At 36.1% G+C, this 26,114-nt stretch overlaps 6 non-coding genes across 6 annotated transcripts; 2 read left to right on the top strand and 4 right to left on the bottom strand.

Moving 5' to 3' along the window:
* Nucleotides 1-4,753: 4,753 nt before the first annotated feature.
* Trnav-cac (transfer RNA valine (anticodon CAC)) lies at nt 4,754-4,826 on the bottom strand. Its single transcript has one exon. It is a non-coding gene; the product is annotated as a tRNA-Val (tRNA).
* A 13,763-nt stretch (nt 4,827-18,589) lies between these two features.
* Nucleotides 18,590-18,662, top strand: Trnav-aac (transfer RNA valine (anticodon AAC)). The gene has a single exon. It is a non-coding gene; the product is annotated as a tRNA-Val (tRNA).
* Nucleotides 18,663-18,982: 320 nt separating this feature from the next.
* Trnav-aac (transfer RNA valine (anticodon AAC)) lies at nt 18,983-19,054 on the bottom strand. Its single transcript has one exon. It is a non-coding gene; the product is annotated as a tRNA-Val (tRNA).
* A 2,290-nt stretch (nt 19,055-21,344) lies between these two features.
* On the bottom strand, nt 21,345-21,417 carry Trnav-cac (transfer RNA valine (anticodon CAC)). The gene has a single exon. It is a non-coding gene; the product is annotated as a tRNA-Val (tRNA).
* Nucleotides 21,418-23,698: 2,281 nt separating this feature from the next.
* On the bottom strand, nt 23,699-23,770 carry Trnav-cac (transfer RNA valine (anticodon CAC)). Its single transcript has one exon. It is a non-coding gene; the product is annotated as a tRNA-Val (tRNA).
* A 1,887-nt stretch (nt 23,771-25,657) lies between these two features.
* On the top strand, nt 25,658-25,730 carry Trnav-aac (transfer RNA valine (anticodon AAC)). The gene has a single exon. It is a non-coding gene; the product is annotated as a tRNA-Val (tRNA).
* The last annotated feature ends 384 nt before the right edge of the window (nt 25,731-26,114 follow it).

The raw sequence follows: 26,114 nt of genomic DNA, 5'->3' as shown, positions 1-26,114 counted from the left end.
CGTAGGACAGTGACGTCACTTGCACACATCCATTGTTATTATCCAGTGTCCATATGGTGTACACAGATTTGGGGTCAAAGGTCATTAAAGGGTCACTTCCGGTAAAAAACGAAATACTTTTAAATTATTTTATTTGCTAATGAAAACATAGGACAGTAACGGTATGTTCACATATGAGTTGCAGTTACCCAATGTATATGTTGTATTTTTTGTTTGGGGTCAAAGGTCATTAAGGGGTCACTTCCGGAATAAAACGAAAATACCTTTAAAATGCATCTTCTCCCACAAATTACGTAGGACAGTGACACCACTTGCACACATGCATTGTTATTACCCAGTGTCAATGTGGTGTACACAGATTTGGGGTCAAAGGTCATTAAGGGACCACTTCCGGTATAAATCGAAATATCTTCAAAAAAATTTATTAGCTAAGAAAAACATAGGACAGTGATGGTATGTTCACACATGAATTGTTTTTAACCAATGTATATATGGTATTTTTTATTTGGGGTCAAAGGTCATTAAGGGGTCATTTCCGGTATAAAACGAAATACCTTTAAAATGCATCTTCTCCCACAAATTACGCAGGACAGTGATGCCACTTACACACATGCATTGTTATTACTCAGTGTCCATGGGGTGTACACAGATTTGGGGTCAAAGGTCATTAAAGGGTCACTTCCGGTCTGAGACGAAAAACATTCAAAATGTCCCTTCTGCCACAAATAACATGGCAAAGTAATGCCACGTGCACGCATACATTGACATTAGCCAATGCCTATGGGGTTTTCATATATTTTGGTGTCAAAGGTCAGTAAGGGGTCACAACACGGCTGTGTTCGTGGTCTTAGACCACAGCTAAGTCTAGTTCTTCTTCTTTCTGTCAACCATTACATTTGCTCTAGCACTCACATGCTTACATCGATTTTGACCTAACTTGGTCACAATGATCAATGACCATGCCCCTACATGTCACATGAAACTCGCGGGGTCAAAGGTCACGCAGGGGTCACAGGGGTCAAAAACGTGATTTCAACTAAAAATGCATCTTCTCCCACAACTTACGTAGGACAGCGACCCCACTTGCACACATGAATTGTCATTACCCAATGTCTATGTGGTGTACACAGATTTGGGGTCAAAAGGTCATTAAGGGTCACTTCCGGTATAAAACGAAAAACCTTCAAAATTTGTATTAGCTAAGTAAAACATAGCACAGTAACGGTTTGTTCACATATGATCAGCAGTCACCCAATGTATATGTGGTATTTTTTTATTTGGGATCAAAGCTCATTAAGGGGTCACTTCCGGTATAAAAAGAAATACCTTTAAAATGCATCTTCTTCCACAAATTATGTAGGACAGAGACGCCACTTGCACACATGCATTGTTATTACCCAGTGTCTATGGGGTGTACACAGATTCGGGGTCAAAGGTCATTAAGGGGTCACTTCCGGTATAAAACGAAATACCTTCAAAAAATTTTATTAGCTAAGTAAAACATGGGACAGTAACGGTATGCTCACACATGATCTGCAGTCACCCAATGTATATGTGGTATTTTTGTATTTGGGGTCAAATCTTATTAAGGGGTCACTTCCGGTATAAAACGAAATACCTTTAAAATGCATCTTCTTCCACAGATTATGTGGGACAGAGACGCCACTTGCACACATGCATTGTTATTACCCAGTGTCTATGGGGTGTACACAAATTTGGGGTCAAAGGTCATTAAGGGGTCACTTCCGGTATAAAACGAAAAACCTTCAAAAAATTTTATTTGCTAAGAAAAACATAGGACAGTAACGGTATGTTCACACATGAATTGTGGTTACCCAGTTTATATGTGGTATTATTTTATTTGGGGTCAAAGGTCATTAAGGGGTCACTTCCGGAATAAAACGAAATACCTTTAAAATGCTTCTTCTTCCACAAATTACGTAGGACAGTGACGCCACTTGCACGCATGCATTGTTATAACACAGTGTCTATATAGTGTACACACATTTCTGGTCAAAGGTCAGTAAGGGGTCACTTCCGGTATAAAACGATATACCTTCAAAATACCCCTTCTGCCACAAAAAGCATAGCAAAGTGATGCCACGTGGACACGTGCATTGACATTAGCCAATGTCTATCGGGTTTTCATATATTTTGGGGTCAAAGGTGATTAAGGGGTCACAACACGGCTGTGTTCGTGGTCTTAGACCACAGCTAAGTCTAGTTACACAGCCGTGACGTTAGTCACGGCTGTGTCTTTTTCTTACAGGTTCTTCTTTCTTTCTGTCAACCATTACATTTGCTCTAGCACTCACATGCTTACATCGATTTTCACCTAACTTGGTCACAATGATCATTGATCGTGCCCCTACATGTCACATGAAACTTGTGGGGTCAAAGGTCACGCAGGGGTCAAACACGTGATTTCAACTAAAAATGCATCTTCTCCCACAACTTAAGTATGACAGTGACGCCACTTGCACACATGAATTGTTATTACCCAGTGTCTATGTGGTGTACACAGATTTGGGTCAAAGGTCATTAAGGGTCACTTCCGGTATAAAACGAAATACCTTCAAAAATTTTATTAGCTAAACCAAAACATAGGACAGTAACGGTATGTTCACACATGAATTGTTCTTACCCAGTTTATATGTGGTATTTTTTAAATTTGGGTCAAAGGTCATTAAGGGGTCACATAAAACGAAATACCTTTAAAATGCATCTTCTCCCACAAATTACGTAGGACAGTGACACCACTTGCACACTTGCATTGTTATTACCCAGTGTCTATGGGGTGTACACAGATTTGGGGTCAAAGGTCATTAAGGGGTCACTTCCGGTATAAAACGAAAAACCTTCAAAAATTTTTATTTGCTAAGACAAACATAGGACAGTAACGGTATGTTAACACATGAATTGTGGTTACGCGCAGTTTATATATGGTATTATTTTATTTGGGGTCAAAGGTCATTAAGGGGTCACTTCCGGTATAAAACGAAATACCTTTAAAATGCATCTTCTTCCACAAATTACGTAGGACAGTGACGCCACTTGCACACATGCATTGTTATAACACAGTGTCTATATGGTCTGCACACATTTGGGGTCAAAGGTCAGTAAAGGGTCACTTCCGGTATAAAACGATATACCTTCAAATGCCCCTTCTGCCACAAAAAGCATAGCAAAGTGATGCCACGTGGACACGTGCATTGACATTAGCCAATGTCTATGGGGTTTTCATATATTTTGAGGTCAAAGGTGATTAAGGGTTCACAACACGGCTGTGTTTGTGGTCTTAGACCACAGCTAAGTCTAGTTCTTCTTCTTTCTTCTGTCAACCATTACATTTGCTCTAGCACTCACATGCTTACATCGATTTTGACCTAGCTTGGTCACAATGATCATTGACCGTGCCCCTACATGTCACATGAAACTCGGGGGGTCAAAGGTCACGCAGGGGTCATAGGGGTCAAAGACGCGATTTCAACTCAAAATGCATTTTCTCCTAAATTTAACGTAGGACAGTGATGCCACTTGCACACGTGCATTGTAATTACCCAATGTCTATAGGGTGTACACATATTTGGGGTCAAAGGTCATTAAGGGGTCACTTCCGGTATAAAACGGAATACTTTAAAAAAATTTTATTAGCTAAGGAAAACATAGGACAGTAACGGTATGTTCACATATGAGTTGCAGTTACCCAATGTATATGTGGTATTTTTTTATTTGGGGTCAAAGGTCATTAAGGGGTCACTTCCGGTATATAACGAAATACCGATAAAATGCATCTTCTCCCACAAATTACGTAGGACAGTGATGCCATTTGCACACATGCATTGTTATTACCCAGTGTCTATAAGGTGTACACAAATTTGGGGTCAAAGGTCATTAAGGGGTCACTTCCGGTATAAAATTTATTACCTAAGTAAAACATAGGAGAGTGATGGTATGTTCACACATCAATTATGTTTATCCAATGTATATATGGTATTTTTTTATTTGGGGTCAGAGGTCATTAAGGGGTCATTTCCGGTATAAAACGAAATACCTTTAAAATGCATCTTCTCCCACAAATTACGTAGGACAGTGATGCCACTTGCACACATGCATTGTTATTACCCAGTGTCTATGGGGTGTACACAGATTTGGGGTCAAAGGTCATTAAGGGGTCACTTCCGGTATAAAACGAAATAACTTCAAAAACTTTATCAGCCAAGAAAAATATAGCACAGAGACGGTACATTCACACATGAATTGATATTACTCAGTGTATACGTGGTATTTTTTATTTGGGGTAAAAGGTCATTAAGGGGTCACTTCCGGTCTGAGACAAAAAACCTTCAAAATGCCCCTTCTGCCAAAAATAACATGGCAAAGTTATGCCACGTGCACACATACATTGATATTAGCCAATGTCTATGGGGTTTCATATATTTTGGGGTCAAAGGTCATTAAGGGGTCACAACACGTGGTCTTAGACCACAGCTAAGTCTAGTTTTGTTTCTGTTTGCTTCACAACTCCAACATTGTGACGCTACATGTAGTAGACGTAGCCTTATTTCAGCTAAACATTATAACCATTTATAGAATTGTATTTATCTATAATAAATTTGATATTATAAAATACCCAAAATTGGCGTTTTTTTAATTATAAAAATAAAACAAAAAAAACGCATACCGCATTAGATTTCAAACTCCCATGGGAACATGAGACAAAACTATTATTTTGCATGGCCTAACAAAAAAATGTTTCCGCCTGGGCTCGAACCAGGGACCTTGCGCGTGTGAGGCGCACGTGATAACCACTACACTACGGAAACCACTGTAAAACTCTGTCAATTTCTTAACATTATATTATCTGTACATCTTTATCCCAAAATGCAGTACTTGCATTGATTTCCGGCATTGATTGATTTATTTATAAAGTTCATCCAAACGTACGATATAAGTTTATCTGTATGACATGTAATTATTTTTAAGTTTTTACCTGCTTTCTAATTGTTTTGCTTCTCACTCTCTTATCCCTCTACCACCCCTCTCCCTCTTTCCTTCCATCTCCCCCTCCATCTCTCCTCCCTCTCTCCAACCATCCCTTGATAACTTGAAACTTAATGGATTTTAACGCGTACACATACCATCAAAACAAATTTAATATTACCCAAATTTTAATATTACCCATGTAAATCAATGCAGGAGCTCTATAGACACCGGCACCAGAATCGAGCAAATTACGGCATGTCTCGCCACATTTTCTTTTAGTATAAAAATCGGCACTAGGCCGAATGCAAAGCTATAAAGAAATGTTACAATGACGAAGCTGACCAAAATTGCTATCTTCAGAAGAAAGCAAGCAAAATAATAATGATAATAATAATAATAATAATAATAATAATAATAATAATAATAATAATAATAATAATAATAATAATAATAATAATAATAATAATAATATTAAAAATCGGCATTAGGCCGACTGCAGAGCTATAAAGAAATGTAAAAATGACGAAGCTGACCAAAATTTAAAACGGCACTTACAAAGCAGAGATTATCATCTGCCTGTTTCTCTATTTTTACCTCTTTTTTTCTCCCTTTTTTAAAATAGCGCGGCATATAGGCCGAATGCCGATTTCTTAATTCGGGCAGAGGAACCGTGCGCGTTTTAGGATTTTTTCGCTATATCTACTGAAGATAGCATTTAGAACCTCATCCCGATTCATTGCATCTTTCTACTCTAGAAGTAATGTTTTACATTATTTTCTCTATGATTTTTAGTTCATCATGTAGCGGCGAATTTTTTCTTTCTAATACATTAGTTCCGATCTGAAAGTTTAAAGCGATATTACAGACTCATCACTTTCCGCATCTGACTGTTTCTCTGTTTACACAGCCGTGACGTTAGTCACGGCTGTGTCTTTTTTCTTACAGGATCTTCTTCTTCTTTCTTCTTTCTGTCAACCATTACATTTGCTCTAGCACTCACATGCTTATATCGATTTTGACTTAACTTGGTCACAATGATCATTGACCGTGCCCCTACATGTCACATGAAACTTGTGGGGTCAAAGGTCACGCAGGGGTCATAGGGGTCAAAAACGTGATTTCAACTAAAATGCATCTTCTCCCACAACTTACGTAGGACAGTGACGCCACTAGCACACATGCATTGTTATCATCCAGTGTCTATATGGTGTACACAGATTTGGGGTCAAAGGTCATTAAGGGGTCACTTCCGGTATAAAACGAAATACCTTCAAAAAATTTTATAAGCTAAACAAAATATAGGGCAGTAACGGAATGTTCACATCTGATTTGCAGTTACCTAATGTATATGTGATATTTTTTTTTTATTTGTGTCAAAGGTCATTAAGGGGTCACTTCCGGTATAAAACGAAATAACCTTTAAAATGCATCTTCTCCCACAAATTACGTAGGACAGTGACGCCACTTGCACACATGTATTGCAATTACCTAGTGTCTATAGGGTGTACACAGATTTGGGGTCAAAGGTCATTAAGGGGTCACTTCCGGTATAAAACGAAATATCTTCAAACAATTTTATTAGCTGAGAAAAACGTAGGACAGTAACGGTATATGCACACATAAATTGTGGTTGCCCAGTGTATATGTGGTATTTTTTAATTTGGGGTCAAAGGTCATTAAGGGGTCACTTCCGGTATAAAACGAAATACTTATAAAATGCATCTTCTTCCACAAATTACGTAGGACAGTGATACCACTTGCACACATGCATTGGTGTTACCCAGTGTATATGGGGTGTACACAGATTTGGGGTCAAAGGTCATTAAGGGGTCACTTCCGATATAAAACGAAATACCTTCAAAATTTTTTATTAGCTAAGAAAAACAAAGGACAGTAACGGTATGTTCATATATGAATTGTGGTTACCCAGTGTATATGTGGTATTTTTTATTTCGTGTCAAAGGTCATCAAGGGGTCACTTCCGGTCTGAGACGAAAAACCTTCAAAATGCCCTTCTGCCACAAGTAACATGGCATAGTGATGCCACATGCAAATGTACATTGACACTAGCCAATGTCTATGGGACTTTCATATATTTTGGGGTCAAAGGTCAATAAGGGGTCACAACACGGCTGTGTTCGTGGTCTTAGACCACAGCTAAGTCTAGTTTTACCTCTTTTTTCCCCCTTTTTTCTTATAGCTTGGCATATAGGCCGAATGCCGAGAAAGATATTTTGGTATATTATTTTTATATTTCATGTTTGTTTGTCTGTCTGTCTGTTTGTTTGTTTGTTTGTTTTTATCTACCCAATATACCATTTACGGTGCGATTTGCAAATCACCCGTTGCGACATGCATCATCTTCTGTGAACACGCGCGAGCCCACTTACGGCATGCATCATTTACGATCTGCATCATTTTCTCGGAACGCGCCCGCAAACGGCTATCTTCTGAAGATAGCATTGCGGGCCTAATAAATAAATAGCATTTAGAATCTCATCCCGATTCATTGCATCTTTCTACTCTAGAAGTAATGTTTTACATTATTTTCTCTAAATTTTACTTCATCATGTAGCGGCGAGTTTTTTCTTTCTAATACATCAGCGGATATTACAGACTCATCACTTTCCGCATCTACCTGTTTCTCTATTTTTACCTCTTCCCCACCCCCTTTTTTTTTTTTTTTTTTAGCGCGGCATATAGGCCGAATTCCGATTTTTTTATTTGGGTAGAGTAACGGTGCGCGTTTTAGGATTTTTTCGCTTTATCTACTGAAGATAGGCCTAGCATTTAGAATCTCATATAGTCCCAAATTAACGCATATAGTCCCAAATTAAACCAAAACAAAATGTCGCAACATTTGCAATTTTAATTTGATTCTCAGTAGATCATCACCAGTAGGCCTAATTCGATTCGAAAATATATATCTCGCGCAGGGGACAAAGAAAACAACAAAACATAGGCCTGCATTTTATTTCAGCTATATATACTAGTATTCAGTAGGTAGAAGAAAAAACCACATGCAATTAAAATTATAAACCAAAACAAAATGTAGCAACATTTGAAATTTTAATTTGATCTTCAGAAAATAGCACACCAGTAACATGATTCTATAAAACATCGCTTTAGGGTTCATATACCACTAAATCCGCCTGCGAAGCGGTTTCCGGTAAAAGTTTATCACGCCTATAGTCCCAAACTTTGCATAAAAATTCTACAATATTAACAATTTTAGTGTTGAAAATCGTGTTTTACTAGAACTTGTGAATGTGATCTCTACAAATTTGAAAAGAAAATGCGAAAATTTGAGTGATATTTACGATTATATGCGCATGAACAAACGAGGTCAGAACGCGGTTAGCAGTCTGATGTAAACACAGGAAAATGTGGCCTTTTTATATAGCACTAATTTCTGAAAAATTAGTTGGACCTAAAATGTGTAGTCACTTTCAAAAATGTTATGCAGAATTTTGTTCTAGTTAAGATGATATCAAATATATAAGTTGGACGTAACTCGTCTTATGGCCAAAACGCAACCCTATTTAGCACGTAAAGTATCTGGAAAGCATTTTTGTGGTATACTGGTATGTACCCTATCTCGTTCAGCAGACAAAAACGACAACCAACGGGTATTTAAATTTGAGCTATCTGCAGTTGATAGCAAAATCACACTCATCCGACAAACACCAAAATGACATAAAACAGATAGAGAAATATGAAAGCTTTATTTCAAAGTTTGTTTCAGTGTCATACAGTATTCGGTTCTTGAAATATTTCAATTTTAATATTACCCATGTAAATCAATGCAGGAGCTCTATAGACACCGGCACCAGAATCGAGCAAATTATGGCATGTCTCACCCCATTTTCTTTTAGTATAAAAATCGGCACTAGGCCGAATGCAAAGCTATAAAGAAATGTTACAATGACGAAGCTGACCAAAATTGCTATCTTCAGAAGAAAGCAAACAAAAAAAAAAAAAAAAAATAAAAAATAATAAAATATTAAAAAAAAAGGCATTGCCTAGCACGCGTTGTAGATGATGATTCAGTACGGCGCGAAACGGCAAAACTGCATTGAATGGGGTTGCTCGCTCAGAGAAAAATCGGCATTAGGCCGACTGCAGAGCTATAAAGAAATGTAAAAATGACGAAGCTGACCAAAATTTAAAACAGCACTTACAAAGCAGAGATTATCATCTGCCTGTTTCTCTATTTTTACCTCTTTTTTCTCCTTTTTTTAAAAAAATAGCGCGGCATAATTATAGGCCGAATGCCGATTTCTTAATTCGGGCAGAGGAACCGTGCGCGTTTTAGGATTTTTTCGCTATATCTACTGAAGATAGCATTTAGAATCTCATCCCGATTCATTGCATCTTTCTACTCTAGAAGTAATGTTTTACATTATTTTCTCTAAATTTTTAGTTCATCATGTAGCGGCGACTTTTTTCTTTCTAATACATTAGTTCCGATCTGAAAGTTTAAAGCGATATTACAGACTCATCACTTTCCGCATCTGACTGTTTCTCTATTTTTACCTCTTTTTTTCCCCCTTTTTTCTTATAGCTTGGCATATAGGCCGAATGCCGAGAAAGATATTTTGGTATATTTTTTTTATATTTCATGTTTGTTTGTCTGTCTGTTTGTTTGTTTGTTTGTTTGTTTGTTTTTTATCTACCCAAGATACCATTTACGGTGCGATTTGCAAATCACCCGTTGCGACATGCATCATCTTCTGTGAACATGCCCGAGCCCACTTACGGCATGCATCATTTAAGATCTGCATCATTTTCTCGGAACGCGCCCGCAAACGTCTATCTTCTGAAGATAGCATTGCGGGCCTAATAAAATGATTTAGAATCTCATCCCGATTCATTGCATCTTTCTACTCTAGAAGTAATGTTTTACATTATTTTCTCTAAATTTTTACTTCATCATGTAGCGGCGAGTTTTTTCTTTCTTATACATCAGTCCCGATCAGAAAGTTTAAAGCGATATTACAGACTCATCACTTTCCGCATCTACCTGTTTCTCTATTTTTACCTCTTCCCCCCCCTTTTTTTTTTTTTAACAGTGCGGCATATAGGCCGAATGCCGATTTTTTTGTTATTCGCGCAGAGTAACCGTGCATGCGCGTTTTAGGATTTTTTTCGCTTTATCTACTGAAGATAGGCCTAGCATTTAGAATCTCATATAGTCCCAAATTAACGCATAGTCCCAAATTAAACCAAAACAAAATGTCGCAACATTTGCAATTAGTCTAGCCGAGCGGCGGCTAGACTCCTGTTTCTGGGCGATTTCTTTCTTCTTCTTCTTAGTCTAGCCGAGCGGCGGCTAGACTCCTGTTTCCCAGTAGTTACACAGCCGTGACGTTAGTCACGGCTGTGTCTTTTTTCTTACAGGTTCTTCTTCTTCTTTCTTCTTTCTTTCTGTCAACCATTACATTTGCTCTAGCACTCACATGCTTACATCGATTTTGACCTAACTTGGTCACAATGATCATTGACCGTGCCCCTACATGTCACATGAAACTCGTGGGGTCAAAGGTCACACAGGGTCACAGGGGTCAAAAACGTGATTTCAACTCAAAATGCATCTTCTCCTACAAATTACGTAGGACAGTGACGCCACTTGCACACATGCATTGTAATTACCCAGTGTCTATGTGGTGTACACAGATTTGGGGTCAAAGGTCATTAAGGGGTCACTTCCGGTGTAAAACGAAAAAGCTTCAAAAATTTTTATTAGCTAAGTAAAACATAGCACAGTAACGGTATGTTCACATATGATCTGCAGTCACACAATGTATATGTGGTATTTTTTTCATTTGGGGTCAAAGTTCATTAAGGGGTCACTTCCGGTATAAAAAGAAATACCTTTAAAATGCATCTTCTTCCACAAATTATGTGGGACAGAGACGCCACTTGCACACATGCATTGTTATTACCCAGTGTATATGGGGTGTACACAGATTTGGGGTCAAATGTCATTAAGGTGTCACTTCCGGTATAAAACGAAATACTTTCAAAAATTTTATTAGCTAAGTAAAACATGTGACAGTAACGGTATGTTCACACATGATCTGCAGTCACCCAATGTATATGTGGTATTTTTTTTATTTGGGGTCAAATCCCATTAAGGGGTCACTTCCGGTACAAAACGAAATACCTTTAAAATGCATCTTCTTCCACAGATTCTGTAGGACAGTGACGCCACTTGTACACATGCATTGTTATTACCCAGTGTCTATGGGGTGTACACAGATTTGGGGTCAAAAGGTCATTAAGGGGTCACTTCCGGTATAAAACGAAAAACTTTCAAAAATTTTATTTGCTAAGAAAAACATAGGACAGTAACGGTATGTTTACACATTAATTGTGGTTACCCAATTCATATGTGTTATTTTTTTATTTGGGGTCAAATGTCATTAAGGGGTCACTTCCGGTCTGAGACGAAAAACCTTCAAAATGCCCCTTCTGCCACAAGTAACATGGCAAAGTGATGCCACGTGCACACATGCGTTGACATTAGCCAACGTCTATGGGCATTTTCATATATTTTGGGGTCAAAGGTCATTAAGGGGTAACAACACGGCTGTGTTCGTGGTCTTAGACCACAGCTAAGTCTAGTTTCTTTCTTCTTCTTCTTAGTCTAGCCGAGCGGCGGCTAGACTCCTGTTTCCCAGTAGTTTCTTTCTTCTTCTTCTTCTTCTTCTTCTTCTTCTTGCACAGCCGCCATCGGCGCTGTGCATTCTTTTTACCGCGTTCTTGCACAGCCGCCATCGGCGCTGTGCATTGTTTTTACCGCGTTCTTCTTTCTGTCAACATTTTGCAGACCCCCTCTTGAAATTTACAAATTGCTCTAGCTCCGACATACTTTCATGGATTTCAACCAAACTTAGACACACTCATCACTGGCACTTGCTACAAATGTCACATGATCAATTTCCGGTCAAAGATCATCCACTTCCGGTCAATGATCAAAAACGTGATTTTTACTAAAAATGCTTCTTCTTCCACATATTACATAGCATCGTGACGTCACTTGCACACATACATCACCTATAGCCAGTGTCTAAAAGTCCTTCACAGAATTGGGATCAAAGGTCATTAAGGGGTCACGTCCGGTAAAAGTCTGAAAAATTTGTAAAAAATATTCAAAAAATCACTGTCTTTACATATTACATAGCAGAGAGTCGCCATTAGCACACATGCATCGCTACTAGCTAGGGTCTTTAGGATGCCTACAGTTTTGGGGTCAAAGGTCATTAAGGGGTTACTTCCGGTCAAAAATCAAAATTATCAAAAAGTTTTAAAATTTTTATCTCAAAATGTAAACAGACCAGAGTAATATAATCATCATACATGAATTAGTGTTACCTGGTGTATGCATGGTATTTTTATTTTGGGGGTCAAAGGTCATTAAGGGGTCACTTCCTGTTTTTAGCTAAATAACTTTAAGAATTTTTATCTCGACAACTAAACAAAGTAGAATTTTTTAATTAAAATTGGAACAATACATTTTGTCGGTGTACATAAGGTTTTTTTTTTCATTGAGGTCAAACGTCATTAAGGGGTCAAAAGGTCAATCATAAATTTAAAAAAATCAAAATCCATTTATAAATTCCGATTAAGCTGGAATTCACCAGGAATATTCCTTATGACATCCTGAGCAGTATGTAATATTTTGCGGGGTCAAAGGTTATTAAGGATCACTTCCGGTTATCAACAAAACCGCCGGGTGGCTGTGCTCTCGGTCGCAGGTGACCGCAACCAATCAGATCTCGTTCTTCTTCTTTCTGTCAACATCATTAAATCAACCATCGTAGCCACATGCTTTCAGCCATGTTGATCATAGTTGGTCACTGGGACTATTGGGTGGTGCCACATATGTCACATGATCAACTTCCGATCAAATGTCATCCACTTCCGGTCAGTGGCCAAAAACGTGATTTTCACTCAAAATGCTTCTTCTTCCACATTTTACATAGCACCATGACGTCACTTGCACACATGCATCGCCTATTACCAGTGTCTAAAAGTCCTTCACAGAATTGGGATCAAAGGTCATTAAGGGGTCACTTCCGGTAAAAGTATGAAAAATTTGTAAAAAATATTTAAAAAATCACTGTCTTTACAAATTACATAGCAGAGAGTCGCCATTAGCACACATGCATCGCTACTAGCTAGGGTCTTTAGGATGCCTACAGTTTTGGGGTCAAAGGTCATTAAGGGGTTACTTCCGGTCAAAAACCAAAATTATCAAAAATTTATAAAAAAATTTTATCTCAAAATGTAAACAGACCAGAGCAATATAACCATCATACATGAATTGGTATTACCTGATGTATGCACGGTATTTTTATTTTGGGGGTCAAAGGTCATTAAGGGTTCACTTCCTGTTTTTAGCTAAATAACTTAAAATTGGAACAATGCATTTTGTCGGTGTATATAAGGTTTTTTTTTCATTGAGGTCAAACGTCATTAAGGGGGTCAAAAGGTCAATCATAAATTTAAAAAAATCAAAATCCATTTATAAATTCCGATTAAGCTGGAATTCACCAGGAATATTCCTTATGACATCCTGAGCAGTATGTAATATTTTGCGGGGTCAAAGGTTATTAAGGGATCACTTCCGGTTATCAACAAAACCGCCTGGTGGCTGTGCTCGCGGTCGCAGGTGACCGCAACCAATCAGATCTCGTTCTTCTTCTTTCTGTCAACATTTAACATAATTTGCTCTAGGTCCTTTATTATTTGACCGATTATGACCAAACTTGGGCACAAGCTCCACTACCCCAGCCTTTACATTTGACATGGCCCATTTGGGGTCAAACGTCATGCATGAGTAATTTTGGCTAAAAATGTGATTTTTACCAAAAATGCTTCTTCTCCTACAGATTACATGGTACAGTAATGAGATTTATACATTGACCTTGGCTATAGCCGGGGCCTATGGGGTCCTCACAGATTTGGGGTCAAAGGTCATTAAGGTGGTATTTCCGGCACATAACCAAATACCTTCAAAATGCTTCTTTTCCTACAGATTCTATGGTACAGAGATGCGACTGACACATATGCATTGACATTAGTTGGTGTCTATGGGGTCCTCGCAGATTTTGAGTTCAAGGTCATACAGGGGACAAAAATGGTTGATTACTGAAAATCACTTTAAAATTCAATATTTTCTGCATATTACGTGCTGTGATCATCCGAATAATGCCAAAAGGGCTCTAGCATTATGTTCATATACGGTTGTAATCAGATTTGGCTTAAACATGGAGGAGGGGTCTGTTTTGGGGTCAAAAGGGTAAAATTCTAAAGTTTGTCCAATTTAAATGAAAATTAGTATATGTGATCTTGATATGATTCAAAATATATTGGAGGTCATTTCAAGGTCACCAGAGGTCAACGAAAGGTCAAAAGGGGTCAAATTCTAATATTTGTCCAATTTAGATGAAAATTAGTATATGTGATCTTGATATGATTCAAAATATATTGGAGGTCATTTCAAGGTCACCAGAGGTCAACTAAAGGTCAAAAGGGGTCAAATTACAAAGTTTATTCAATTTGAATGAAAATTAGTATATGTTATGTGGATATGATGCAAAATGTGGTGAAGGTCATTTCAAGGTCATCAGATGTCATTTCAAGGTCACGGCTAGACTTCGCAGCCTTACTAAGGATGCAATATATCTAGTTCTTCTTCTTCTTCTTCTTCTTCTTTCTGTCAACATTTAACATAATTTGCTCTAGCTCCTTTATTATTTGACCGATTATGACCAAACTTGGGCACAAGCTCCACTACCCCAGCCTTTACATTTGACATGACCCATTTGGGGTCAAACGTCATGCATGAGTAATTTTGGCTAAAAATGTGATTTCTACCAAAAATGCTTCTTCTCCTACAGATTACATGGTACAGTAATGAGATTTATACATTGACCTTGGCTATAGCCGGGGCCTATGGGGTCCTCACAGATTTGGGGTCAAAGGTCATTAAGGGGGTATTTTCGGCACATAACCAAATACCTTCAAAATGCTTCTTTTCCTACAGATTATATGGTACAGAGATGCGACTGACACATATGCATTGACATTAGTTGGTGTCTATGGGGTCCTCACAGATTTTGAGTTCAAGGTCAAACAGGGGACAAAAATGGTTGATTACTAAAAATCACTTTAAAATTCAATATTTTCTGCATATTACGTGCTGTGATCATCAGAATAATGCCAAAAGGGCTCTAGCATTATGTTCATATACGATTGTAATCAGATTTGGCTTAAACATGGAGGAGGGGTCTGTTTTGGGGTCAAAAGGGGTAAAATTCTAAAGTTTGTCCAATTTAAATGAAAATCAGTATATGTGATCTTGATATGATTCAAAATATATTGGAGGTCATTTCAAGGTCACCAGAGGTCAACGAAAGGTCAAAAGGGGTCAAATTCTAATATTTGTCCAATTTAGATGAAAATTAGTATATGTGATCTTGATATGATTCAAACTATATTGGAGGTCATTTCAAGGTCACCAGAAGTCAACTAAAGGTCAAAAGGGGTCAAATTACAAAGTTTATTCAATTTGAATGAAAATTAGTATATGTTATGTGGATATGATGCAAAATGTGGTGAAGGTCATTTCAAGGTCATCAGATGTCATTTCAAGGTCACGGCTAGACTTCGCAGCCTTACTAAGGATGCAATATATCTAGTTAGTCTAGCCGAGCGGCGGCTAGACTCCTGTTTCTGGGCGATTTCTTTCTTCTTCTTCTTCTTCTTCTTCTTCTTCTTCTGTCAACATTTAACATAATTTGCTCTAGCTCCTTTATTATTTGACCGATTATGACCAAACTTGGGCACAAGCTCCACTACCCCAGCCTTTACATTTGACATGACCCATTTGGGGTCAAACGTCATGCATGAGTAATTTTGGCTAAAAATGTGATTTTTACCAAAAATGCTTCTTCTCCTACAGATTACATGGTACAGTAATGAGATTTATACATTGACCTTGGCTATAGCCGGGGCCTATGGGGTCCTCACAGATTTGGGGTCAAATGTCATTAAGGGGTATTTCCGGCACATAACCAAATACCTTCAAAATGCTTCTTTTCCTACAGATTCTATGGTACAGAGATGCGACTGACACATATGCATTGACATTAGTTGGTGTCTATGGGGTCCTCACAGATTTTGAGTTCAAGGTCAAACAGGGGACAGAAATGGTTGATTACTGAAAATCACTTTAAAATTCAATATGTTCTGCATATTACGTGCTGTGATCATCAGAATAATGCCAAAAGGGCTCTAGCATTATGTTCATATACGATTGTAATCAGATTTGGCTTAAACATGGAGGAGGGTCTGTTTTGGGGTCAAAAGGGTAAAATTCTAAAGTTTGTCCAATTTAAATGAAAATTAGTATATGTGATCTTGATATGATTCAAAATATATTGGAGGTCATTTCAAGGTTACCAGAGGTCAACGAAAGGTCAAAAGGGTCAAATTCTAATATTTGTCCAATTTAGATGAAAATTAGTATATGTGATCTTGATATGATTCAAAATATATTGGAGGTCATTTCAAGGTCACCAGAGGTCAACTAAAGGTCAAAAGGGTCAAATTACAAAGCTTATTCAATTTGAATGAAAATTAGTATATGTTATGTGGATATGATGCAAAATGTGGTGAAGGTCATTTCAAGGTCATCAGATGTCATTTCAAGGTCACGGCTAGACTTCGCAGCCTTACTAAGGATGCAATATATCTAGTTCTTCTTCTTCTTCTGTCAACATTTAACATAATTTGCTCTAGCTCCTTTATTATTTGACCGATTATGACCAAACTTGGGCACAAGCTCCACTACCCCAGCCTTTACATTTGACATGACCCATTTGGGGTCAAACGTCATGCATGAGTAATTTTGGCTAAAATGTGATTTTTACCAAAAATGCTTCTTCTCCTACAGATTACATGGTACAGTAATGAGATTTATACATTGACCTTGGCTATAGCCGGGGCCTATGGGGTCCTCACAGATTTGGGGTCAAAGGTCATTAAGGGGTATTTCCGGCACATAACCAAATACCTTCAAAATGCTTCTTTTCCTACAGATTCTATGGTACAGAGATGCGACTGACACATATGCATTGACATTAGTTGGTGTCTATGGGGTCCTCACAGATTTTGAGTTCAAGGTCAAACAGTGACAAAAATGGTTGATTACTGAAAATCACTTTAAAATTCAATATTTTCTGCATATTACGTGCTGTGATCATCAGAATAATGCCAAAAGGGCTCTAGCATTATGTTCATACACGATTGTAATCAGATTTGGCTTAAACATGGAGGAGGGGTCTGTTTTGGGGTCAAAAGGGGTAAAACTCTAAAGTTTGTCCAATTTAAATGAAAATTAGTATATGTGATCTTGATATGATTCAAAATATATTGGAGGTCATTTCAAGGTCACCAGAGGTCAACGAAAGGTCAAAAGGGGTCAAATTCTAATATTTGTCCAATTTAGATGAAAATTAGTATATGTGATCTTGATATGATTCAAAATATATTGGAGGTCATTTCAAGGTCACCAGAAGTCAACTAAAGGTCAAAAGGGGTCAAATTACAAAGTTTATTCAATTTGAATGAAAATTAGTATATGTTATGTGGATATGATGCAAAATGTGGTGAAGGTCATTTAAAGGTCATCAGATGTCATTTCAAGGTCACGGCTAGACTTCGCAGCCTTACTAAGGATGCAATATATCTAGTTTTAATTTGATTCTCAGTAGATCATCACCAGTAGGCCTAATTCGATTCGAAAATATATATCTCGCGCAGGGGACAAAGAAAACATAGGCCTGCATTTTATTTCAGCTATATACTAGTATTCAGTAGGAAGAAGAAAAAACCAAATGCAATTAAAATTATAAACCAAAACAAAATGTAGCAACATTTGAAATTTTAATTTGATCTTCATTTCAGAAGATAGCACACCAGTAACATGATTCTATAAAATATCGATTTAGGGTTCATATACCACTAAATCCGCCTGCGAAGCGGTTTCCGGTAAAAGTTTATCACGCCTATAGTCCCAAACTTTGCATAAAAATTCTACAATATTAACAATTTTAGTGTTGAAAATCGTGTTTTACTAGAACTTGTGAATGTGATCTCTACAAATTTGAAAAGAAAATGCGAAAATTTGAGTGATATTTACGATTATATGCGCATGAACAAACGAGGTCAGAACACGGTTAGCAGTCGGATGTAAACGCAGGAAAATGTGACCTTTTTATATAGCACTAATTTCTGAAAAATTAGTTGGACCTAAAATGTGTAGTCATTTTCAGATGAAAGCAAGGAAAAAAAATAATAATAATAATAAATTAATAAATTAATTTAAAAAAGAAGAAGAAAGAAATAGTATGCACACGGATGCGTAATAGTGATTGAGGTCAACACGATCGATTCATCACAGATCCGACGCACTTAATCATCTTCTCTGATTAGGGTAATCTGCTTTTGGAGATCGATGGTCAATATAATCTCTTATAATCTGTCTAGGATAGCTTATAAAATGTAAACAAATATAAAAATTGACACAGTAGTTTCCGTAGTGTAGTGGTTATCACGTGCGCCTAACACGCGCAAGGTCCCTGGTTCGAGCCCAGGCGGAAACATTTTTTTGTTAGGTCAAACAAAATAATAGTTTTGTCTCATATCCCATGGGCGTTTGAAATCTAATGCGTTATGTGGTTTTTTTATTTTATTTTTATAAATTGAAAAACGCCAATATTGGGTATTTCATCAAATCAAAATATAGGTAAATACAATTCTATATAATGGTTATGTTTAGCTGAAATAAGGCTACATCTACTAGTGTTACAATTGGCGTTTTTCAATTATAAAAATAAAATAAATAAAAACGTATACCGCATTAGATTTCAAACGCCCATGGGATATGAGACAAAACTATTATTTTGTTTGGCCTAACAAAAAGTGTTTCCGCCTGGGCTCGAACTAGGACCTTGCGCGTGTTAGGCGCACGTGATAACCACTACACTACGGAAACAACTGTGACAATCTGCCTATTTCTTAACATTATATCATCTATACATCTTTATCTGAAAATGCAGTACTTACATTGACTTCCGGCATTGATTGATTGATTGATTTATAAAGTTCATTCAAACGTACTATATATAAATTTATCTGTATGACATGTAATTATTTGTAAGTTTTTATCTGCTTTCTAATTGTTTTGCTTCTCAGTCTCTTATCTCTCACCCTTCCTACCTCCCTCTGCCCCTTTCCTCCCATCTCCCTCTCCCCATCCATATCTCATTCCTCTCCCCAACCAACCCTCTCTCTCGCACTTAATTTCTTTCTCACTTAACAGTTTCCAACTTTTCACAAACTTGCTTGAAACTTATTCAAAATTGCCTACAGTTGCTGAAAATACGCTCAAAAGTTTGCAAAATTCAGTTCACATTTGCAAGCGTTTTAAGGACTCGGAGCTAACCAAAGGTAAACTATAGTTGCAACTACTGAGCGAAATGAATCGGATATTGTCAAAACTCATTTAGTTACTGATAAAAAGAGGTGACACGTTTTTATGTATTATTTCTGTCTTTTTTTCTTTTTTGGAGGGGGATTCTCTTTTTCCTTTTGTATTGTTTTTTTTTAATTATATAAACTGATAAACGACAATATTTGTGGTTTTTATGTATTGGTCTTCATTATTGTATATCTTCATAATTATTTTCTTTAAGTTTGTAGCTTTGTTTTTCTTAACAATTGCTTTTGTATTGCAGCCTTGAACATCTTGTTTTGGTGGTATGTGTACGCGTTATAAATCCATTAAGTTAATTGATATTAATTTGGAAATATTATAATTACCTTAACTTAATGGATTTATAACGCGTACACATACCATCAAAACAAGATGTTCAAGACGCAATACAAAAGCAAGTTAAGTAAACCAAAATCAAATGTGAAGATATTATACAATGATGTACATGTACCAATACATAAAGACCGAAAAAAATCGTCGTTTGTATAATTTCAAGAAGATAAAAAAGGGGGGAAAAGAACAGACCTCCCACAGAAAAAAAAACCCAGAAATAATATATAAAAACTTACAACGCTTGCAAGTGTGATCTGTGCACAATTTTCAGCAATTTTGCAAACTTTTGAGCGTGTTTTCAGCAACTTTAGGCAATTTTGAGAAAGTTCAAGCAATTGTGTGAAAAGTTTCGCTCAGTAGTTAAAACTATATAGTTTACCTTTTGGTTAGCTCCATAAAACGCTTGCAAGTGTGAACTGTGCGCAATTTTCAGCAATTTTACAAACTTTTGAGCGTGTTTTCAGCAACTTTAGGCAATTTTGAGAAAGTTTCAATCAATTTTATGAAAAGTTGGTAACTTTTAAATAAGAAAGAAATTAAGTACGAGAGAGAGGGATGGTTGGAGAGAGAGATCTATTTGCATTTCTCTTGTATTGTTGATCTATTTCTATTTTTTGTAAATTTTCATATGATCTCCAGAGCTGATACAGCTCTATGCTTTCCTAAAGTATGCAATAATAATAATAACATTGGTGTTTATATTATGTATTTTCAAGTTATTAATTAGCTTAATGGTTTATAACGAGTACACATATCATCAAAACAAGATGCTAAATATGTTCAAGGCGCAATATACAAAATCAAGTTAAGAAAAACAAAATTACAAACTTACGGAAACTTGAAAATACAAAATATAAACACCAATGTTATTATTATTATTTTAAGATCACAAAAAGCAGAGAGTTGTATCAGCTCTGGAGATCACGTGAAAATTTACAAAAAATAGAAATAGATCAACAATACAAGAGAAATGCAAATAGATCTCTGATCAAAGGTACAATAGATAAGTTTTTTAATTTTTTGTTAAGTTGTACATTTTATTGTAGCCTAAGATGTGAACTGATTATATTTTTCAGGTATAAATCATGGAAGCTGAGAAAAAGGCCAAAGAAAATAATAGTTTTGCCTCATGTTCCCCGCGCGCATTTGATTTATGCTGCGCGTTTGCTCAAGCAAAATTGCAGGAGTTGAATTTTATTTTGTATTTTTTTTCTGTTCAATTTTGTTTCTGTTTGCTTCGCAACTCCAAAATTGTAACGCTAGTAGATGTACCCTTTCAGCTAAACATAACCATTATATAGAATTGTATTTATCTATATTTTGATATTATAAAATACCCAAAATTGGCGTTTCTCAATTATAAAAATAAAATAAAAAACCGCATACCGCATTAGATTTCAAATTCCCATGGGAACATGAGACAAAACTATTATTTTGTTTGGCCTAACAAAAAAATTGTTTCCGCCTGGGCTCGAACCAGGGACCTTGCGCGTGTGAGGCGCACGTGATAACCACTACACTACGGAAACCACTGTAAAACTCTGCCTATTTCTTAACATTATATCATCTGTACATCTTTATCTGAAAATGCAGTACTTACATTGACTTCCGGCATTGATTGATTGATTGATTTATAAAGTTCATTCAAACGTACTATATATAAATTTATCTGTATGACATGTAATTATTTGTAAGTTTTTATCTGCTTTCTAATTGTTTTGCTTCTCAGTCTCTTATCTCTCACCCTTCCTACCTCCCTCTGCCCCTTTCCTCCCATCTCCCTCTCCCCATCCATATCTCATTCCTCTCTCCAACCAACCCTCTCTCTCGCACTTAATTTCTTTCTCACTTAACAGTTTCCAACTTTTCACAAACTTGCTTGAAACTTATTCAAAATTGCCTACAGTTGCTGAAAATACGCTCAAAAGTTTGCAAAATTCAGTTCACATTTGCAAGCGTTTTAAGGACTCGGAGCTAACCAAAGGTAAACTATAGTTGCAACTACTGAGCGAAATGAATCGGATATTGTCAAAACTCATTTAGTTACTGATAAAAAGAGGTGACACGTTTTTATGTATTATTTCTGGTTTTTTTTCTTTTTTGGAGGGGGATTCTCTTTTTTCCTTTTGTATTGTTTTTTTTTTAATTATATAAACTGATAAACGACAATATTTGTGGTTTTTATGTATTGGTCTTCATTATTGTATATCTTCATAATTATTTTCTTTAAGTTTGTAGCTTTGTTTTTCTTAACAATTGCTTTTGTATTGCGCCTTGAACATCTTGTTTTGGTGGTATGTGTACGCGTTATAAATCCATTAAGTTAATTGATATTAATTTGGAAATATTATAATTACCTTAACTTAATGGATTTATAACGCGTACACATACCATAAAAACAAGATGTTCAAGACGCAATACAAAAGCAAGTTAAGTAAACCAAAATCAAATGTGAAGATATTATACAATGATGTACATGTACCAATACATAAAGACCGAAAAAAATCGTCGTTTGTATAATTTCAAGAAGATAAAAAAGGGGGGAAAAGAACAGACCTCCCACAGAAAAAAAAACCAGAAATAATATATAAAACTTACAACGCTTTAAGTGTGATCTGTGCACAATTTTCAGCAATTTTGCAAACTTTTGAGCGTGTTTTCAGCAACTTTAGGCAATTTTGAGAAAGTTCAAGCAATTGTGTGAAAAGTTTCGCTCAGTAGTTAAAACTATATAGTTTACCTTTTGGTTAGCTCCATAAAACGCTTGCAAGTGTGAACTGTGCGCAATTTTCAGCAATTTTACAAACTTTTGAGCGTGTTTTCAGCAACTTTAGGCAATTTTGAGAAAGTTTCAATCAATTTTATGAAAAGTTGGTAACTTTTAAATAAGAAAGAAATTAAGTACGAGAGAGAGGATGGTTGGAGAGAGATCTATTTGCATTTCTCTTGTATTGTTGATCTATTTCTATTTTTGTAAATTTTCATATGATCTCCAGAGCTGATACAGCTCTATGCTTTCCTAAAGTATGCAATAATAATAATAACATTGGTGTTTATATTATGTATTTTCAAGTTATTAATTAGCTTAATGGTTTATAACGAGTACACATATCATCAAAACAAGATGCTAAATATGTTCAAGGCGCAATATACAAAATCAAGTTAAGAAAAACAAAATTACAAACTTACGGAAACTTGAAAATACAAAATATAAACACCAATGTTATTATTATTATTTTAAGATCACAAAAAGCAGAGAGTTGTATCAGCTCTGGAGATCACGTGAAAAAAAAAAAAAAATAGAAATAGATCAACAATACAAGAGAAATGCAAATAGATCTCTGATCAAAGGTACAATAGATAAGTTTTTAATTTTTTGTTAAGTTGTACATTTTATTGTAGCCTAAGATGTGAACTGATTATATTTTTCAGGTATAAATCATGGAAGCTGAGAAAAAGGCCAAAGAAAATAATAGTTTTGCCTCATGTTCCCCGCGCGCATTTGATTTATGCTGCGCGTTTGCTCAAGCAAAATTGCAGGAGTTGAATTTTATTTTGTATTTTTTTTCTGTTCAATTTTGTTTCTGTTTGCTTCGCAACTCCAAAATTGTAACGCTAGTAGATGTACCCTTTCAGCTAAACATAACCATTATATAGAATTGTATTTATCTATATTTTGATATTATAAAATACCCAAAATTGGCGTTTCTCAATTATAAAATAAAATAAAAAACCGCATACCGCATTAGATTTCAAATTCCCATGGGAACATGAGACAAAACTATTATTTTGTTTGGCCTAACAAAAAATTGTTTCCGCCTGGCTCGAACCAGGGACCTTGCGCGTGTGAGGCGCACGTGATAACCACTACACTACGGAAACCACTGTAAAACTCTGCCTATTTCTTAACATTATATCATCTGTACATCTTTATCCCAAAATGCAGTACTTGCATTGATTTCCGGCATTGATTGATTTATTTATAAAGTTCATCCAAACGTACGATATAAGTCTATCTGTATGACATGTAATTATTTTTAAGTTTTTACCTGCTTTCTATTTGTTTTGCTTCTCACTCTCTTATCCCTCTACCACCCCTCTCCCGCTTTCCTTCCATCTCCCCCTCCATCTCTCCTCCCTCTCTCCAACCATCCCTTGATAACTTATTAATAACTACATATTACTTAACTTAATGGATTTATAACGCGTACACATACCATCAAAAAAAGAAAGTAAAAAAGAACAACCCCCCACCCCGAAAAAACACAGAAATAATACATAAAAACGTATCACTTGATATAAATGAGTTTTGAGGATATCCGATTCATTTTGCTCAGTATTTGAAACTATAATAGTTTACCTTTGGGTTAGCTCCAATACAACGCTTGTAAAGTGTGATCTGTGCGCAATTTTCAGCCATTTGCAAACTTTTGAGCGTGTTTTCAGCAAATTTAGCAATTTTGAGAAAGTTTCAAGCAACTAGTTTGTGAAATGTTTGTAACTTTTAAGTGAGAAAGAAATTAAATGCGAGAGAGAGGGATGATTGGAGAGAGGGAGGGGAGAGGGGAGTAAAGGGGGGAGGGGAGAGGGAGGTAGAGAGATAAGCAGCGGCGGCGGAACGATTTTGAAAGTGGGGGGGGGGCGCAGTCAGGTGATGTAAAAAAATCGAAATCGCGGCCATCGCGTCGCGCTTGCGCGACGCAGGGGGTGTCTGAGGGGGGATGTGGCCCCTCAGAAGTGAGAAACTTTTGCAAAATGAAGGCCCAATTGAAACCATTTGATGGACCATTTTTACACTTTTTTTAAGCATGTTAAGGGTCTAGAATAGAGATTTGATTATTTATGTTCACCCAGACATGTTACACACAGCACATTATGGGTTAAAAGTGGGGGCAAAAAAGTGGAGGGGCCACTGGGTACTATTATCACATGTATCTGAATTACTAAGTTTCCATAAATACAAATTCCTTTTACATGGAATAAGATTGTATAACACATTAAATTGGAATTGCCCCAATCTATTTTCAATTCTGTTTCGAATTTTAAATTGAAATACCTTTTCCCACACTCTTTCATACACGCCATGTTTTTCCCAATACTGAATACACACAGGTTTCTCCAGATCAGTATTTAACATACTATAAATTTCTTTCGCTTCAAGAATGGATATATATGTTTAAATAATGGTTATGTTAGCTGAAATAAGGCTACATCTACTAGCGTTGCAATTTCGTAGCTGCGAAGAGAACAGAAACAAATTTTTGAAATTGAACATTCATTTTACAGCCGTTTTTAAAAACAAAATGACAATTGTCGTTAATATAATTAAAAAATTAAACAAATTAATAAATAAACCTAGTAATGGCCTAAATAAATAAAGCTAATATAAATAAATAAATAAATAAATAAATAAATAATAATAATAATAATAATAATAATAAAAAAATAATAAATTAATTTAAAAAGAAGAAGAGTATGCTCACGTATGCGTATAGTGATTGAGGTCAACACGATCGATTCATCACAGATCCGACGCACTTGATTATGGTAATCTGCTTTTGGAGATCGATGGTCAATATAATCTCTTATAATATGTCTAGGATATTTTAATATCCTAGTTAAAAGTTGTGTAGCACTTGATTATGGTAATCTGCTTTTGGAGATCGATGGTCAATATAATCTCTTATAATATGTCTAGGATATTTTAATATCCTAGTTAAAAGTTGTGTAGCTTATAAAATGTAAACAAATATAAAATTGGACACAGTAGTTTCCGTAGTGTAGTGGTTATCACGTGCGCCTAACACGCGCAAGGTCCCTGGTTCGAGCCCAGGCGGAAACATTTTTTTGTTAGGTCAAACAAAATAATAGTTTTGTCTCATGTCCCATGGGCGTTTGAAATCTAATGCGTTATGTGGTTTTTTATTTTATTTTTTATAAATTGAAAAACGCCAATATTGGGTATTTCATCAAATCAAAATATAGGTAAATACAATTCTATATAATGGTTATGTTTAGCTGAAATAAGGCTACATCTACTAGCGTTACAATTTCGGAGTTGCGAAGCAAACAAAAACAAAATTGAAATTTAACATTCATTTTACAGCCGATTTTCGGTCTTATTTCATTAATGTAAAAAAATAATTATACAAAATAAAATTCAACTTCTGCAATTTTGCTTGAGCAAACGAGCAGCATAAATCAAATGGGCGCGGGGAACATGAGA

The sequence above is a fragment of the Amphiura filiformis genome, chromosome 14 (assembly GCF_039555335.1).
Source record: "Amphiura filiformis chromosome 14, Afil_fr2py, whole genome shotgun sequence".
Classification (NCBI taxonomy): domain Eukaryota; kingdom Metazoa; phylum Echinodermata; class Ophiuroidea; order Amphilepidida; family Amphiuridae; genus Amphiura; species Amphiura filiformis.
The sequence above is the reverse complement of the archived record's forward strand: the minus strand, read 5'-3'. Positions and strand labels throughout refer to the sequence as shown.